Source organism: Helianthus annuus, chromosome 4 (assembly GCF_002127325.2).
Source record: "Helianthus annuus cultivar XRQ/B chromosome 4, HanXRQr2.0-SUNRISE, whole genome shotgun sequence".
In the NCBI taxonomy this organism is placed as follows: domain Eukaryota; kingdom Viridiplantae; phylum Streptophyta; class Magnoliopsida; order Asterales; family Asteraceae; genus Helianthus; species Helianthus annuus.
The window spans coordinates 79,673,611-79,688,236 of record NC_035436.2 but is presented as its reverse complement, the minus strand read 5'-3'; positions in this window follow the sequence as shown (position 1 = coordinate 79,688,236).

Here is a 14,626-nt window from a genome sequence, read left to right as displayed (position 1 = left end):
ATCAAAACCTCGGAAAGGTGTAATAGCAGCAGGTGAGAGCGCAAAAGGAATCTTGATGAAAGTATACTGGCAATAGACAGGGTGGGGGACGTGGGGTCAGCTCAAGCTCCAACATTCTGCGACTTATAGCCTCAAACTGCAGCTGATGTGACAGGTGTACTCATCACGTGTGTGGCCTCCATAAAGTGAGGGATGGTAAGGGTCTAAAATCAGTATAGTATGTTATAGGAACCATCGAAATGGCTCGTCCAGCGATGCAGAGGTGAATGTAGCAAACGGTGCGGCCTGCGAGGTCGTAGAAAATGCTGCTGTAGCAAAAGAGATCGTTACGTGGGTCCCGACCTGGAGTACCTTTCTGGGGTGCGGGTAAGTCCCAAGATAAAGCGATAAACATGTCTAGCGCAATGGACATTGGTCTTCATAGGGGAAAAGGAGCAACGTCAACGGTTGTGGGTACAAAATCAAGTGTCCCAACCAATAAGGAGATTGTCAGGAGCAGGTACTGGGTCTGATATAAGGGGTGTAATGCCTGGTAAATCAAAAGAAACAGGGTCATGATTAAGTAAAGGTGCAGGTTTAGCAGGTGCAACATCACGCTGACCCAAAAGGTGCAGAAGCTAGCTCAGGAGCAGGCTCTGGGTCGTGTAACGGTGTGATGCCTTGAGCAAGTGATAGTGCAGCCGTCATGTCATCGTCGTCTGCGTCAGTAGTAGAAAGCTGTAATCCGGCTGTCTGTAAGGCTGCAGATGTCATAAACTCAAAGGAGTCTGAAATCGAAAGCATGCTAGAATCAGAGGATAGCTTGTTAACAGGGGTCTCAAAATGTGAAATTAGTAGCAACGTTCTCGTCTATTCTTCCATCATCATGGGTGTTATCAGAAGGGCCATCAATAACATGTCAACGTCATCACAATATTATGTGTGTAACTTAAATATTTATTCCTTGTGATTTTTGGTATTATTTTGGAGTTGTAAAAGTTCATGGTAATTTGTGAGTTATATTATTTTACCCTAAAAATAATATAACTAGTTCACAAAATAAACAAATAATCACACAAGAGTTTTAGTATAAAATATATATTCTAAAATATATATTTATCAAAGTATTGTCGCATGTTTAATGACGATTGGCTTCTCATATAGATCAATAACGTGCTTAACGAAGACCTAGCGACTGAGTTTTTGTTGGTCATTGGACACAAAGTATTGTCGCATGTTTAATGATGATTGGCTTCTCATTATTCCCTGACCACAATTGTATTATATCACATCAACAGGGACACAGGGTCACCCTACCCTTGTCCATTAACTATATTAGTGTATTAAAATTACGTAGTCAGATGTGGTCCTCAACAGTCTCCACAATCCCGGCTTATCATTAGTGTCCTTACCAATGCAACGCAATCCGCATAATCCAGAAACCAACTATAGTGGTGACTGAGGTGGAGAAGGAAAGAAAAGTAAACTGTTAACATGCTTGAATTCCTCCTCGAGCTTGTATGTACGCCGAAGTAAGTAACTGATCTGCTGCTCGGCAGTAAAGAAACAAGCATCAAAACCTGGGAAAGGTGTAATAGCAGCAGGTGAGAGCGCAAAAGGAATCTTGATGAAAGTATACTGGCAATAGACAGGGTAGAGGACGTGGGGTCAGCTCAAGCTCCAACATTCTGCGACTTATAGCCTTAAACTGCAGCTGATGTGACAGGTGTACTCATCCCGTGTGTGGCCTCCATAAAGTGAGGGATGGTAAGGGTCTAAAATCAGTATAGTATGTTATAGGAACCATCGAAATGGCTCGTCCAGCGATGCAGAGGTGAATGTAGCAAACGGTGCGGCCTGCGAGGTCGTAGAAAATGCTGCTGTAGCAAAAGAGATTGTTACGTGGGTCCCGACCTGGAGTACCTTTCCGGGGTGCGGGTAAGTCCCAAGATAAAGCGATAAACATGTCTAGCGCAATGGACATCAGTCTTCATAGGGGAAAAGGAGCAACGTCAACGGTTGTGGGTACAAAATCAAGCGTCACAACCAATAAGGAGATTGTCAGGAGCAGGTACTGGGTCAGATATAAGGGGTGTAATGCCTGGTAAATCAAAAGAAACAGGGTCATGATTAAGTAAAGGTGCAGGTTTAGCAGGTGCAACATCACGCTGACCCAAAAGGTGCAGAAGCTAGCTCAGGAGCAGGCTCTGGGTCGTGTAACGGTGTGGTGCCTTGAGCAAGTGATAGTGCAGCCGTCATGTCATCGTCGTCTGCCTCAGTAGTAGAAAGCTGTAATCCGACTGTCTGTAAGGCTGCAGATGTCATAGACTCAAAGGAGTCTGAAATCGAATGCATGCTAGAATCAGAGGATAGCTTGTTAACAGGGGTCTCAAAATGTGAAATTAGTAGCAACGTTCTCGTCTATTCTTCCATCATCATGGGTGTTATCAGAAGGGCCATTAATAACATGTCAACATCATCATCAATTATTCGTTGAGTAGCCAACCTTCGGGAGAAATGTCCACCGGAGGCACATTGTCGAGGTGGTCAGGGACTGAGACAAGTCTGACAGGAGGATCCTTGTGAGAGAAGTCATCAACTAGGGTAAGTCGTTGCCAAAATCTGATAGCGCGGATGGTTGCAAGTCGTCCTCGCCCTTGGTCAGCATGTCAGGGTCACTCTCAGTGTCTAGCGTAAACATCCTCTGCGCAGGTGCAATTCTCATTAATTGGGGTGGCGGCCATAGGGTCATCACGTCTGACAATTCGCTTTTTAATCAAAGTGACATGTGTGCTGGTACATATTAGTCATAGCACGTATATCCATAATAATCATTAGCAATCAGTATGCCAGACTAACCCTCCCTAGTCTCTAAGACTGAACTCCCCCAGCCTCTAAGACTGGACTCCCTAGTATCTAAGACTGAACTCCCTAGTCCCTAAGACTAACTCCCTGGCCTCTAAGACCAAACCTTCCCAGTCTCTAAGACTAATTCCCTGGTCTCTAAGACCAACTCCCAGTCTCTAAGACTAATTCCCTGGTCTCTAAGACCAACTCCCAGTCTCTAAGACCAATCCTCCCAGTCTCTTAGACTAATTATCCCCAGCCTCTAAGGCTAATCCTCCCTCAGCCTCTAAGACTGTACCTCCCTCAGCCTCTAAGACTGAACCTCCCTCAGTCTCTAAGACTGAATTTTAAGTATGAATTTTGAAATTTGTATTTGTGCCATTTGTTTGTAAAAATGTTTGTTCCCTGGATCTGGACGTTTTGTGTATGCAATGAAAAACAAGTCGTGAAAACATTTTTGTGAGACCCCTAATGATCGTAGTCTAGACTCGAGAAAGAATCCTAGTTCGCTACGATCAAAGCTCTAATACCAAGCTGTCACACCCTGACTTTTGCGGAAGCGTGATTATGGTGTCACTTTCTTAATATCATTGCATTCAATCATCACATCAACTATATGATAAAACCATAGGTTTGTCATCCATTAAATAAGTGTAAAACATAACAACATCGTTTTAAAACGTAGACTTCAAATTCAAGTTTTACAAATCATACAAATTGTTTATGAGCATATTAAACACTCATCAAAAGTTAATGAATAACGCCAAGGTTTGGAAGACATGTCTCGTCCAGGAATAAGACGCACTTAACCAAACTCAAAGACCATGGATGACATCTTTATTCTTAACGCAGCATAAAAACTTCCAACGCCCGCCAGATCCACTTTACAAATTCCCTGAAATACATGTAGTTTGAAAAACATCAACAAAAGTTGAGCGAGTTCATGTGTTGGTATGTGTGTATGTATAAACCTTTGAAATGTTGTAACTATGTATGTAAATCCCCGGTATGTAGCAATAAGGAAAAAGAGATCACCAATGGTTTACAACGCCATTGATATGTGTGAAGTGATGCAGGAAGACTCAAACCTAGCAGATTTCGCACCAGGCTTCCGGCTGGAAGACATAGTCACCACATGGTCCATTCCGCGGACTCAGGGGTAGGGCTTGCTACACCCAAATAGATCTATCACTCATGCCCCTCGGTCCTACAACGAGGATTGATGGCCTTAATCGCCCTACTCATTCACATGATCTAGTAGTAAACCCTCCTTAAGCTAACCATAACATGTATAAAAATGTCTGTAATAATTGTAACATGTATTCCACCCCCGAAGTATAAAACTGAAAACAATTAAGAGAAAAAGGGGGACATGAACTCACTGTATTGCGTCCTCGGTATGTGTAACCCAAGTCTCCTCAGCCAACATGACTACCTACCATGGACTAATGTCTATTAGACGAACGGGCCATGCCTTTGCTTAGTTTGAAGGTTTTGAGTTACGTTTCTTGTGTTCCCAAAATTATTCCAGGTTATAACTATTAGTTAAAATAATTATTTTAACTTTAAATTATAGTTAATGTTTGGAATAATTGTTAAACAATATTTCGTAATCCTACTTCTCAAGTATTTTAACTTCGTATTTCCTTCCCAAGGGTGGGGGTATCTCATACATGTATTTTCGTATTTGTATTTGTGTATCTTGCCAAGTAACGGCGTCGTATTTCGGTGTATTGTTCCAAATAAAAATATGTTAATATATTCCCAATATATATTTCCAAAACCATATATTTCAAGTCTCACTTAAATATATATAAACTTATTTTGTTCAAAATAAGATTTACCAAAAATATAGTGTAATGGTATATCCCGAAATATTTCATAAGTTACGTTTTTGTGTTCGGTTTCACAATATTATGTGTGTAACTTAAATATTTATTCCTTGTGATTTTTGGTATTATTTTGGAGTTGTAAAAGTTCATGGTAATTTGTGAGTTATATTATTTTACCCTAAAAATAATATAACTAGTTCACAAAATAAACAAATAATCACACAAGAGTTTTAGTATAAAATATATATTCTAAAATATATATTTATCAAATTTTATTTACGAAAATCAACCTCCGATACCTTGTATTTTTGTAACAACAACTATGGCGAAGTTTATTTTGAAAACAAGGTTAAAATGTATTTGTAACACTTGTTAGGAAAATATTTTCTAAGGGTTGAATTTTTGAAAAATTTCGCCAGAGTTTCCTTTGTAAATGGAGGTGTCCATGCTTACTAGCATATCATTTTCTTTTTTCTTTTTTTCAAAAATTCATTTAAACAATTCTCAATCAACAATATACAACCTCTACTTACCAAACTTGTCAAAAACAAGTATAAACTATAAACTCATGAACTTGAAAATTTATAAAAATATGTATTAACTTACTAGTGTCCTTAGTAAGTCTTGTTACCTTTTAAATTGTGATTAGTTCTTTAAATGCTTTATTTTTAAAGAGTTCGTGTGTTTACAACTTCCAACCTTATTTTCTAAAAATATTTCTTCATGAAATTTTCTTGTAACACAAGTGTTTCTACACTTGTTTATCCACCAAAAATGAGATTAGTTTATGTAAGATCCAAGATTTTATGAAACTTATATTTTTCACTTGGTTCTTTTGAAAAAACCACTCATGGATCTTTAGATCTACATGATTATCACCTACTTTGATCTTTTTTTTCAAGAAAACATTCATTCATTCAAGTTCATGGTTTATGTGTGGATGATTTCTTCATCCTACAAAATTCTTACTTTTTCATCTTGCTAGTTCATGTTTTTAATCATGCTCTAGCAAGACCACCTGATGATCCATATCAACTACGTGAGTAAACAATAACCAACAAGGATCACAACACATGAATATCATGATTTCTTAATCATTTCAACAATACTTCATCACCAAGTTAGTTTATGTTCAAGACTTTGTCTTTATGATTCTTAGTGTTCTTAAGTTTTCATCATACTTTAACTATTAACCATCAAAAACATGTAGTAGATGAAGATTCAAGAGATTTACCACTAGCTCAAGGCTAGGGGAGTTCAAGAGTAGAAATTTGGTGGTTAATTGCAAATAGAGGTGGTCCTTGAGCTTCCGAGAACACCAAGCTTCGTTGTTTGCACTTTAGCACCTTTGGATCACTAGAGATTGGTTGGAGATGAGCAAATGATGGTGGTGGTGATGGGGGTGGCTCACGGCCGAGATAGAGGAGGAGGGAGAGAGTTTGTGGTGTTATTGATGGTAGAAGTGTAAGACTTGTGGTTTATAAATGATAATCTTCCAACATTTCATTAACCCTTGTATAATATGTTTGTAAAGTACCAAGCAAATCTCTAGCCAAATCTCATAAGATTAAAGGAGATCAAAAGAAATCCCCTAAATAGGCCATGTGGGCCGTAAGGTAGGTGGGTGGGGGGGGGGGGTACTAGCTTAGGTCTTAACTAATTAGTTACCATCAAGTTTAGTTTCAAGTGTTTGTTACATGTATTAGTTAATAGATATTTTTAGTGGGTGTCATGATGTTTAGGGACCACAACTAGCTTGGAAACATTAAAACAATGCTTCTAGCATTATTTTGTTGTCCCGGGTAAAGTCCGGTTGTTCGGTTGGGTATCGCTCCATTAAAGTGCTTAATTGTTCCATAATGTGTTCTTTATGATACTTTTGTGTCACAATTAATTCCCGACACTTTGGAAAGTGTACAACACCATTTTGTTAAGTTTTTGCACATTACTAGCATAGTTAAATGCTGAATTTTGTTATTAAGTGCATAATTCTGCATTTAGAGTGTGTTTTAGGCACTTCCTGGCACTATAACTATCATCTAGTGACGCAGTTTTATGGTCCTCACTTCCCTACACTCCCTACTAGTGTAGTACCCTGACTCTGGCTCATACTGGCCTCAAAAATATTGTCTGTCTAGGTGTTGGCATTGTGCTAACTGTCACTAAAGGTTGTATGTAATAAATGGAGTGACAGTATGAATGTGATGCATGTGTATGTATGTATCAGAAATCAGGAAGCAGTTTAATCCACAGTTGTAATTAAGCACAGTCATTAAGCATAAACCAATATTAATTAAACGTACAGTTGTCACATATTAAGGAAGGAAAAGCTATACACAAAGTTTTCAAAGTGCAAGTTTTGGTTAAAACAAGTACAGTTTCTTGGACACTTAGTTGATCATGAAGGAATCCATGTGGATCCCACCAAGATCGAGGCGATTACTAAATGGAAAACCCCTGAGTCACCAACTGAGGTTAGAAGTTTCTTAGGATTGGCCGGTTACTATAGAAGATTTATTCGAGATTTTTCTAGAATAGCCATTCCCTTAACCAAGTTAACCTGTAAATCCATTAAGTTTGAATGGGGACTAAACAGGAAGAAGCCTTTAGAATTCTTAAGCAAAGATTAACTAATACGCCCATACTAGCATTACTAGAAGGAACTGAAGACTTTGTAGTATATTGTGACGCTTCCAAGTTAGGTTATGGATGTGTGTTAATGCAACGTCAAAAGGTTATAGCTTACGCCTCTAGACAACTTAAGAATCATGAAGAGAATTATTCAACCCATGATTTAGAGTTAGGAGCTATAATTTTTGCCCTTAAGATTTGGAGACATTACCTTTATGGTAGTAAATTTACCATATTCATAAACCATAAGAGTTTAAGGTATGTTTTCGGGCAAAAGGAGTTAAATATGAGATAAAGACGCTGGATGGAGATACTTAGTGATTATGATTGTAATATCCAGTATCATGCAGGAAAAGCCAATGTAGTGGCTGATGCTTTAAGCCAAAAGTATCACGAAAAACCAAAAAGGGTACGTTCACTTAAATTAAATCTACAAGTAGATTTAAATGAGCAAATTAGAGAAGCACAAGAATCAGTAATCAAGGATGATACTGAAAAATTAAAAGGAATGATTAAAGAATTAGAACAAGGGACAGATGGAATTTGGAGATTCCATAAGAAAAGAATGTGGATACCTAAATTAAGAAACCTACGCCACCATATATTAGAAGAAGCCCATAAATCTAAGTATACGATGCATCCTGGAAACGATAAGATGTATCAGGATTTAAGAAAGAATTTTTGGTGGATAGGAATGAAGAAGGATATAACAGCTTATGTTTCTAAATGTTTAACCTGTTCACAAGTCAAAGCTGAACATCAGAAACCCTCAGGTTTGTTACAACAATTAGAAATGCCAGTTTGGAAATGGGAATTGATAACAATGGATTTTGTAACCAAATTACCCAACACAAGGAAAGGTAATGATACAATCTGGGTGATTGTAGACAGGCTAACTAAATCAACTCATTTCCTACCAATGAAGGAAACTTTCAGTATGGAACAGTTAGCTAAATTGTATGTAAATGAAATAGTTTCATTACATGGAATTCCTTTATCAATTGTTTCTGATAGGGACAGTCGTTTTACCTCTCATTTTTGGACAAGTTTCCAAAAAGCCATGGGAACCAAGTTGAATCTCAGCACAGCTTATCATCCTCAAACGGACGGACAAAGCGAAAGGACAACTCAGACGATGGAAGACATGCTTAGAGCTTGTGTAATTGATTTCGGAGGTAATTGGGACGATCAGATACCCTTAATAGAATTTTCTTACAATAACAGTTATCACACAAGTATCAATGCTGCACCATTCGAAGCACTTTATGGACGAAAGTGTCGAACCCCAGTCTATTGGGCAGAAATTGGGGAAAAACAACTATCTGGATCTGAGATAGTGCAAGAAACAACCGAAAAGATCATTTAAGTCAAGGAACGACTAAAAGCAGCATGTGATCGACAAAAGAGCTATGCAGATAACAGGCGAAAATTGTTGGAATTTCAGGTAGGAGACAAAGTGTTATTGAAAGTCTCTCCTTGGAAAGGAGTGGTAAGATTAATTAAAAAGGGAAAACTAAGTCCCAGGTATGTTGGACCTTTTGAGATTATTAGAAGAATAGGACCTGTAGCCTATCAGCTACAATTGCCAGAGGAAATGGCAGGAATACATGATGTATTTCATGTATCTAATCTCAAGAAATGCTTAGCTGATGAATCACTTGTAGTGCCTCTATAGGACATAGAGGTAAATAAACAACTTAAATTTGTAGAAAGGCCTCTATAGATTGAAGACAGGAAAGTCAAGAACCTCAAACACAAGAGATTAGTTCTGGTCAAAGTGATGTGGGACTCCAAAAGAGGACCAGAGTATACATGGGAGCTTGAATCTGAAATGAAAAGAAAATATCCACACTTATTCCAGTAGATCTCGAGGGCGAGCTCTAAAACAAGGTGGGGAGGATATAACAACCCTCCTGAATTTTTCTGACACCTTAATATATATAAAATTATCCCTATATGCCCTAAAATATACCCCGTATGTGAAAACCGAGCCAAAAATACGATATAACATTAAAAATTAATTAAAAACAAAAATTTATGGGCGCTCGCTGGCCGCGTAGCCCTTGGCTGCTGCTTACGCGGGTCGCGACAGCAAGGAGACAGGGTGAAACCCTAGCGTGCCACGTGTCAACATCGTGTCAAAGCTACGTGTCAACGCAGCAAGGCTACGGCCTAGTCTACATATCCTCGCGGGCCGCATAGCCCCTTGCTACGTCTTACGTGGGCCGCATAAAACCCGAAATCAGCTCCTATATAATGGGAGCTCGGGCCTTCGGTTTCCGTCGCTCAATTCTTCGATCTGTCTCTCAATTTCTGCATAGATAACATAATACTCGGGTATAATACCCCCCTAATTAACAATGTTCTGCTCCGTTGTAAGTATCATAACCCCTGGATACGTATTAGATACTCTGCCCAATTGATCTAGGGTTCCGTAATGGCTGTCGTGGTTCTGCCCGACGTAGTCGTTGGAATACCGTCTCGGGGAGGGTATTACTAATGTTAAAATGGGTTATTATACTAACACGTGTGCATTTGTGTAATTTATAGATTGTCACCAGGAAACCCTAAAGGATAATCTAAGACAATAATGTGAGTAATCTCCTTTTTTGTAAATTGTTTTTACCAAACCTCACTTAATAAATTATATATTAAGAAGTTATTGAGTATTTGTAAGGATACAATTATCGTCGGTATGTTGGGGTTTTGTATACAAAATTTGTTACTGCCTTGCGAGGAGTAACATTTCCACAAGTCGGGTTGACAGTACCGTGGGTGGTAATTGATATGACTTGGGAACAAATGTAATTGCGAGATCGCCCTCAATACTGTACAATGGTTTTTATTAAAACTTGATTAAACTGGGATTCACTCACCAGTATTTCCCACTGACAAAATGTTTTTAAACGCGTTTCAGGTAAAATGCGAAAGCTAAATAGAAGCCAGCTAAACAGCACTGAATGCTTGGAAAAGTGGCAATAAAGTTACCTAAAAGAAATAGATGTTTTTATTAAATAAAATAGGGTTTATCCCTATGAAAAATATATGTACGTGAAACTTGGGATTTTCCCATGTGTTTAATATATTAAAAGCGTGGTATTTTACTCTGATAAAATATTTGTAGGATCGTTGTCGGACCCGAAACGAGTCAATCAGAGGTGTTCTACTCAGAATGAAAGGCGGAAACAGACATAATGAGTTGAATTCAGCTAGATTTACACTAATAACTGTCTTTGTATTGATTCTGAAACGATTACAGATCTGAAGACACTTCGATAGAGCTTCGCCGTCGGAAAAATCCAAAGTAATTTCGTACAAACTGACACGAAATCAAACCTATATATAGGCGACTAATTCCGCATGAACACTACTCAAGTGGAAATCCATTCAAGCGAAATTACAATTCACACGGTATTACAGTCTAGTTCCGCACGGAATTACTGGATCACTTTTCAAACGGAACTAACATCTTCGCGCGGAATTACCTTTTTGCCTTGATTTCTCGATCTTCGTGCCATGAGCAATGCAAGACTCGATACAAGACGAAGTCGACAGATGTATGCACCAACAGACTCCCCCTCAGATGTTGACGAGTCTACTGTCGAGTCTTTCCCACCTTCAATCTTTATCAGTCTGTTTGCTCTCTTTTCTTTCAGCACCAACACACTCCCTCGAATAAATCTATACCAGGATTTGAACTTGTCTCTTTCTTTTCTCTATTTCTCTTGATCAGATCTCTTGATTCCTTAAGTTCATCAGCATCAACAATATCAAGATCGTAACCTGGCTTTTTGCATCCATAGGCTCCCCTTTTGCAAGCAGACTCCCCCTCGAGTTATGCTCGTAATCAGGATCGTCACCTGGCATCCATTCTGATCTTCAGGTATTGGAACCTGGCTTTCTCTAATCACAGAGTCCTCAGGTATCGGAACCTGCCTCTTCTTAAATTTCAAACCTGCATTGTCTCTACCACAAACATAAGTTTATGATTTTAAAATTTAACAATCACAAACATCACTTGTAGATCTCTTTCTGATGAACCACTTGAAAGAATGATCTAATCATTTTAAAAACTTTTAAACACAAACTCCCCCTTACGAAATGTTATCATGTTTAGCACTTGGAATTTTGAAAATCAGCTATTCAACACCAGTTGTCGAAAATCTTTTTGGATTTTTCAAAAATTTATGCTAAAACACACTTAAAATCTTTTTGGAATTTTTATTAAAAATGAAATGCAGTAAAGAAATATTTACAGACAATATTTTTGTGAGTTTGTGTAAGAGGATCGTATCAGTTTATGAAACAAATCACCAACACCGTTAAGATCTAAACAATTCATCTAGATTGTTAGTATATTGATCCACTTAAATTTTCACACAAAGTTCAACTGTTCCGAGATACGAGATTAATGTTTTAAGAACTTAAACTTATACGCGTGTCCCACCACTTGAATATACTCCCGTATCCAGATCCCAATATTCAGTCTTACAGGTGAGTATACCTAGATGATATCTGTAAAAGGGTAAATGCGAAACCGTGAGAGCTCAGGTCAGAACTTCCGTTCAGCAGAGAGATGACGGATCGACTTTTGGTGTGTCCCCTTTAGAGGATATTTTCTTCAACAGCACATGATTTATATTTTTCAATGTTTTATCATTTTTTATGCTGAGGGTGAGCTTATATTTCAAAGCATTTTACAAAGTATTATACGGGGACTAGGCCATTGCTTCCGCAAAATCAGAAGTCCCAGGATAATACCCCAGATATCACTGAGTATAAAGACCTAGTATCTCAGAAAGAGGGACCTTTCAAACAAGATTTTGGGGGTTACCCATATATCCAAGAAATGTTCCCCACGAGATAAGTAAGTTTGAATATTTAGGTTTATATCTCGAAAACAATCTACTAAATGTGTAAAAACCTACTGACACATCCGCAGTGAGATTGTTTATCACATTTTGATTTTCCATTTCTTAAGCATGTTGTGATAGTCCACTGATGTACTATCATTTCCTCTTTTATACAAAAACTCATTTTTGAATATATCATGTTTTTGGCTTTTTCAAATTTTCTAATATTTTTGGATTTTCTGAAATTTTTACTCCCCCTAAAATACAAACACATCTAAAGAAATTTGAAAACAAACTATACAAGAAAAATGACAACTGTTGTGAATCGCTTCATTTCGCCATCCACTTGGCATAAACAATCAGAACTCCCCCTTTCAACAAACTATTTTCCCATTTAGATTTCAAAACACTTAAGTTTGTTTTAATCAAAATGGTTTTTCCGGAAAATAAGTTTTGTTAAAACCAATTGTAGGTTCGGGATTCATCATTTTGTTCTTTCAGAAATATCACATGTATGAAGATTACATCAAGTTCAACTTTATGACCTTGACGAATCATTAAAAAGAGCAAACCTCTGTATCAGTTGTAGGAATAACACATCTACACAAATTCATTTTATCAATAAAGATGCCGATTCCTGCTTCACACTTACCAACCTGGAAGCTCCAGCAAGTCACAACCTGTAAAAATTTATCAACTTTAAAATTCATTCATAAAATCAATTTTTATCAAGAAAGATGCAGATTCCTGCTCCGCGATTACAAACTTGGGAGCTCCGGCAAGTCAGATTTTTCAAGTAAAAAGAATGTCCTCCCAAGTCTGACCAACCTTGGGTGATGTTAACTCTGATTCCGTTGGGTTATAGGTTGCCTTCTTTGTCGCATAAAAATCTTTAACCCCTTTTGCCTTTCCCTCGACCATTTTCTCAAAAATCTTTTTCACATTTCCATTAAATGCTTTCTCGACATCAAATTCTTTCTTTTCAGAATAGAATTGATTCGAAATCTCAACCTTACCAACTTTTTGTTTAAAATTTTCATCCTTCAATGATGGAAATTTAACATCATCCACTGAAGGCACTGAGTTCTCTTCTTTAAACTCAACCTGTGGCTCTTCTGGCTTTGTGGAACCAGAATCATCGCCAGATTTTACATCAGACTTTTTAACAACCCACATTTGGTTGTCTTTGGCTTTCTTTTTGTAAAAAAATTTATTTGAACACTCACCAACTTCATAAGTTGAATTTTCAAAAATTTTGAATTTTTCAGTTGGTTGTTCATTTTTCTCAACAACTTTTCCTTTAAATTTTTCAGAAACTCCCTGTTTTTTCTTTGTATCCAACGGACTATTCCATGCAATGTGACTAGCTTCATTGCATTTAAAACAGGTTCTAGTATGCTTTCTATGAAAAACTCCAGTCCCTTTCCTCTCAGCAAGAAACTCCTGGTTTGATTGTCTCCAGAAAGGTTTCTTCTGTTCTTCTTCAGCACTTCCTCCTGAAACAAATTTAGTGTTTGTTTTAGAAATTTTATCATTTTATAATTTTCAGGTGGAATAAAACCAAGACCTTTCTTTTTGAAATTACCATTATGGTTTGGTTTCTTTTGAAAACCAGAACCAGAATGGTAACCTTTTTTCTTGTTTAATCGTTGTTGAACTCTTGAAGTGTATTTTTTAGGTTTTCTAGTAAGATTTAAATCTTTTATTTCAGAAATATTAATTTCTATCATTTTGAAAACCTTTTTGATCTTTTCAATTTGAACACTTCATATTGGAAATTCTTTGTCAGAATATAATTTGTCAGAATCATTCAAAGTATATGCGACTTCGAATGTTTCATCATCCAAATTCAATTTTGATAACAAAAACTCTTTACTGTAAGCTCGTTTAATCGACGTCTTTGAACTGTTAACTGACGAACTCGAATTTCCAGACTCAGACTCCTCATCTTTATCCAACACCTGATCGACCACTTTTTTTTATTAACTCGGACTCATGATCAGTGTCAGACGATGTAAAAGTGATGTCAATGTTTTCTAGTAACTCATCGGTTATATCAGTCTTCAGTTTTATATTGACTGCCTTTTGAACTTGCTCCTCATTTGGTTTTCTGGGAGAATAACCTTCCCAGATCGGAGGCGGACACTTGTTGTAACTAATACTCTGTTTCTTACCAGTATCCTTCTTCGGCTTGTCATCTTTAAAAGCTTCCATACCTGCAACAGTTGGATAAATTCGATCAATCAAATAATCAGAACTAGAATAACTTTGCAACAGTCTTCTAATTCTTTCATTTTCAATCCTTTCAGTTTCCAACTCTTGCTTCCACTTTGCACTTTCTTCAATGTAGAAATTTATAGCTTTCTGCTTCGACATCATCACAGCATTCAGCATTGTCAGTGCATCTTCTCTTTCAGAATTAGTCTTTTGCAAACCAGTTACCGTTCTGTTCAATACATCGTATGATTCCTTCACATAATTGAG